The 5,451-nt window shown below is 37.8% G+C and overlaps 1 pseudogene; it reads left to right on the top strand.

Moving 5' to 3' along the window:
* The first annotated feature begins 1,906 nt into the window (after positions 1-1,906).
* On the top strand, positions 1,907-3,040 carry LOC148042519 (uncharacterized; annotated as a pseudogene).
* The last annotated feature ends 2,411 nt before the right edge of the window (positions 3,041-5,451 follow it).

Below are 5,451 nucleotides of genomic sequence, written 5' to 3'. Positions count from 1 at the left end.
GATAAGCGTACCCAGATGACCCACAGTGTAAGGAAAGATGAAATGTTTATATGTTGAAAAAGAAAAAAGAAAAAAACTTTTTATAAAAAAACTGAAGAAGCTTCTTGAATGAGAAGGTAAAAGTTTTCAAGGGGAAAAAAACTAAGAAAATCCAATTGCCTTTGGATAAAGCACCTTTGGGACAACCATGACCTGGATAATGGAGCATCTTCATAGACATTTGCTTAGGTTTGTTCAGTTTTGGGTGGCTCTGAGCTGTTAAATAAGAACTGAGCCAAATAGATGTCACCTTCCTTTATTAGATCTCTGGTGCATTTAATATTCAGCGATGTATTGTCTCTGGAAGTTTCTTTCCTTCTGTAAAGATTAAATGGCTGCTAAACCTCCTGGTGTTATTTCCTTTTCGATAGAAGACAGGCTCGATTCGGATGCTAAAACTGAAGCTTTTTAATTGCATTTGTCGAAATGAAAATACACCAGGTTTTAACCTCCACATTCAGCAGCTGATTTTGATTTGGTCTTTCCATCTATCAGCTGCTTCATTCCTTCCCACTCACTTTCCTTCTGCCTCACCCCTCTTTCAAATAGAGTTTGTTGATTTTTGCCTAGTGAAATCTGGTCGGTAGGAGGCCAGAATTGAAACTGTGAAGAATTTATTTTAAAAACAAGAGGATATACCTCCTGCTAGGAAAACGGTCTGTTAAAATAATGCAGAGAAACAAGAATATTACTTTTTTTCCCCTTCTTTTCTTGTTTTGCTATTTCAGAAGAAGCCATGTGTTTGTCTTTTTAAAAAAAGTCTGGAGGAAAGGAATGAAAGGAAAGGAAAGGAGAGGAGAGGAAAAGAGGAGGAAAGGAAGGAAAGGAAAGGAAAAGGAGAAGAAAGGAAAGGAACAAAAGGAAAGGAAAAGGAAGAAAATAAAGGAAAGAAAGGAAAGGAAGGAAAGAAAGAAAAGAAAGGAAAAGCAGAAGAAAGGAAAGGAAAGAAAGGAAAGGAAAAGGGAAGAAAGGAAAGAAAGGAAAGGAAAGGAAAAGGGGAAGGAAGGACAGGAAAGGACTAAATCTCTGCAAGAACATCTTGATTTTATTTTAAAATATTTTTTTCTTTCTCTTTAGGTGTTATCATTAGAATCTCCAGTGGTTGTGTAAAAGAGGAATACCACCTTTTCATAAAGGGAGCTATGGTTTATGATTCCTAACTTACAGCAAAGTTTGAACCCAAAATAGTTGCATATTCTCCATAAAATAAACTATGGGGAACAAGGGACATCCTCCCCCCATCCCCTGAATAGAATTTTATTAGAAATTAGAGATAGTGTTTAACCACTGTGACATCTGCCTTGATGCCTATTCAGTAAGTTCAGTTTTATCCTTGTTGTAATAGAGGCCAGAATCTTTGGCATTGCACTGGCTGCCAACATGGGCCAGTTTTGAGGGTGCAGGATTAATCTCTAAAGAGAGTCAATTTTACAGTTCCCTTTCAAGAAAGAAAGAGGGACAGATCAATGCACTGTTGGATGGGTGGGTAGTTTGAATCACTTTTAGCATTACCCAATTTGAAAATGACAGTAAGGGGCAGAAGAGAAACAACCTTTGCGGTGAGAAGAATGAGCTGCAGTTCTTAGTACGAGTCTGTCAGGTTTGTTTGCTGCAATGTGCAGCCAATCATAGAACTGCTCTAGCCTGAAGAAGAAAACAATCAATAGCTGTGAAGCTTTGCCAGACCTTGAATAAAGGGAAGTAGATTTTGTTGAGTTCTCCTCAAGACCGTTTCTTCCAAGAAGGTTTCATCTGTTCGCCTGCAGAAAGGTGGCGACTCCCTTTCTTCTTGGGATTGCACTGAATGTGAAACATGAAACAAAACAGTGTGGGGTGAAAGAAAACAATGTAGGAGGAGAAGAAGAAGATGCTTCAACTGGTCCCAGTGGTGGTTGCTCCAATCATCTATAAGAGTAATATATGATGATGATGATGATGATGATGATGATGATGATGATGATGATGATGATGATTATGATGATAACAAGAACAACAAGAACAACAACAAGAACAACAACAACAACAATATCTTGTAGGACTTTTGAATACAGACGGATCACCATTTGGAACGCAACACTCCAGATATCATGTACAGTTTATTGATATCGCTGTACCAGAAGATGTCAGAGTTGAAGAAAGGACAATGAAGAAGATGCACTGAAATTAGTATGCAAGGAAGGCTTGCTGACTACTGGAGAAACCAAACTGGAGTACAAGAAAGACCAAATGAAGAACAGAATGGAGGCATGGGAACACAAAGCACTACATGGCCAATACATTAAAAAAAAGCAGGGAAAGTAGAGAATAACAAGGCCTGGCAATGGCTAAGAGCAGCAAAGTTAAAGAAAGAGACAGAGGGATTAATAAGGCACAAGACCAAGCCTTAAGGACAAATGTATACAAAACCAGAATTGAGAAGACAGCAACAGACAGTAAGTGCCACATATGCAAAGAAGGTGAAGAAACAGTGGACCTCCTGGTAAACTGCTGCAAAAAGATCACACAAACTGACTACAAGCAACAGCATGACAAAGTAGCAACAATGGTGCATTGTAAGATCTGCAAGAAATATCATTTGCCTGTAAGCAAGAACTGGTGGGACCATAAAATAGAGAAAATCATAGAAAATGAAGAAGTCAAATTGCTCTGGGACTTCAGAATCCAGACAGACCAGCACCTGCCACATAACACCCCAGACTTAACAGTTGTCAATAAGAAAGGCAAAAAAAGTCTTGATAGTGAATGTGGCAGTGCCAAGAGACAGCAGAGAGAAGAGAAAGAACTGGGGAAGATAACAAAATACAAAGACCTACATCTAGAAATAGAACAACTATAGCAAAGGCAAGCAAGGGTAGTACCAATAGTAATAGGCAACTTGGGTGGAGTCCCAAAACAACTGGAGCACCACTTGAACACTATTGGCATTGACAAATTTGCCATCAGTCAATTGCAGAAGGCAGCTTTACTTGGAACTGCTTCCATCCTGCGACGATATCTGTAACACCATCAAACATCCAGATTTGCCGATCCCAGGTCCTTGATAAGGACTTATTAGACAAAAATGCCAAACCCAGTCTAAACATCTGGCTGACTGTGTGAACAACAACAACAACAAAAGCAGCTCTGCTTGGAACACATTACATCTTGTAATGATACCTTTTAACACATAAAAGAGCAACATCTTCCTATCCCAAGGCTGCTTTTTGAGGATAGAGTAACAAAAAAACACTGCTTTTGTCTACTCAAAGCAACATTTGGGAATGTTTAAAACCCTGGATGAAAAATGTTTCCTTTCATTTCAGGAAGGTGTGTAAGATTCAGATGGAAACCAGCTTGATTGCTGGATTGTATTTATCATTCTGTTGTTTTTAATCTCAGTTAGTATTTCCGTCATCAAGGCTTGAAGTAATAAGTAAGTGAACTCTTTCTGCCATGGTGGAGATCATGCTAATTTGATTCTTTTTAAAAATCATTGGCAGGCATCTTTCTTCTGCAAAAGGTCCTCTTACTCTGTCCTCACCATAATTCTATTTCTTGCACAGGATCCAAGAATAATCCCATGACAATCTCCGTATAAAAATCTTAAATATGTTTAAGTGTGCTGTTCATTCACCACTGTTTCCTTTCATTGGCCATTTGCCAACTACTGAACCAATGGGAGTTTTGAAGGAGTTCCCTGGACCCTATCCACTGAATTAAGATTTCAACTCTTGCAGAAATCTCCTTTGTTTGGTATATAGACCAGCATTGTAGTCACATAATCAGAGCTACTTCTGTGTTCAGTACCATGGACAGCACCAGCATCCAACTCCCACATTTTTATTGTTCTCCATCCTCAACGTCTAAGAAATAATGGACAACTGAATCATTCTGTTTTCATAGAGCAAATTATAAGGGAATCCAAAATGTGTTTTGATTACTCATAGTTCTCTTGACAGACTATTGCTCTACTAATTGTGGGAAGTTAGAGTTCCAGCCATGTGTACCAACCTGGAGTTCTGTTTTGCCATTCCTATCCATTGTAGCCTATAACTCCACATTTGTTCCTTTTATGCTCTTGAACTAGAAGCCAACATAGTCGTGATAAATCTGGGAGTTGGGTGTTTTGCAGTGTTGTCTAAAATATCAGTGTTATCAACAGTTCATGTTTCTGTCTTTTTGGTTATGCAGAAATTACATTACCATGATTGCATAACAACACTAAGATTAAATGCCCAAGCAAGACTGATACATTTCTGGGAATCCTATGCCTTAGTCTCATTTATAGATTGGTTCTATTAGGATCCCTGTCAATTGATTAATTACTTTAATTTGAAAAACCATCATCTCCAGGGCAATATGAAACAGCTTCTTTCATGTTATCAATGAGAATTATCCCTGCTTTCAAAGAAGCTGGTCATTGTTTGGGGAATTTTCAAAGCAGAAATATTTCATTGTTCTTCCCCTGTAATAAGTAGAATATATGTTGCTCATGATGTACAAAAGACATTCACAAATCCGAGGCTGTCTGTCTGTGTTTGCTTACTCATATCTTTCAAGAATAAAAATGAACAAATAGCTTGAAAACCATTTATTCAGATTTCCCTTGACAATATATGGAAACAAAGGGACAGAACCTCTGCACAAAATGGTCCAAATAAGGCATTTAACCAGTGCAATTTGCATAAACAGCATGCCTTATCTGAATTTTATGCAAATTGAGTTCCACAGGTTTATTTTAGGATGCAAAATGTAAGCTGGTTATAATATTCTTCAGCTATTGCATCCCAGGAATATAGAAAACTGCTAAAGTTTGAACCTTGGAAGTATGGGAACAGTTACTGAAGCAAAGAAATCTTCTTTGGATTATATCTGAATGGCCAACAATACACTAAGCTATCATATTATTCTATCTTTAAACTTAGAGAGGGAAAAGACACTGAAAGCTTCTGGAAAACTTCGTTATCTTTTGCCTACCAAGTAGGAAAAGCATCTTGATGGGTTTTTTTATTTATAATATAGTTTGTTTATGGGTTGTAGTGTGTAGACAAAAGTAATTTATGTTATCATCCATATTCTCCTAGTTTGTGCAAGGTTATCTGGAATGGTTTGGGTTGGGCAGTTTTTGATTTCTAATTTCTCAGCCTACATCCTTCCTTCTTGTTTTCTGAGTCAATGCTGAACTTTTTCCTTTCATTCTTTAGCAGAGCATCCAAGGCTCCATGTTGACAAGGAAAGTTGAGTGCAGTTTGTGGGATTCTTCAAGGAAAGTTTAAGAAAAAAATCATTATTGACTGATGGATGGGATGACTATCTTTCTAACTTCAAGAGGACTGTATTTCTCCTTCAGCAGTTATCCAAAATAGCTCCATTTCGACCAGGGCTGTCCAAATTTGGCACCTTTAAGACTTGCGGACTTCAAATCCCAGAAAT

The sequence above is a fragment of the Thamnophis sirtalis genome, unplaced genomic scaffold (assembly GCF_051295495.1).
Source record: "Thamnophis sirtalis isolate CommonGarterSnake01/CBP01778 unplaced genomic scaffold, rThaSir2_p1.2 scaffold_15, whole genome shotgun sequence".
NCBI lineage: Eukaryota > Metazoa > Chordata > Lepidosauria > Squamata > Natricidae > Thamnophis > Thamnophis sirtalis.
Note: the sequence above shows the minus strand (reverse complement) of the source record. Positions and strands in the feature narration are given on the sequence as shown.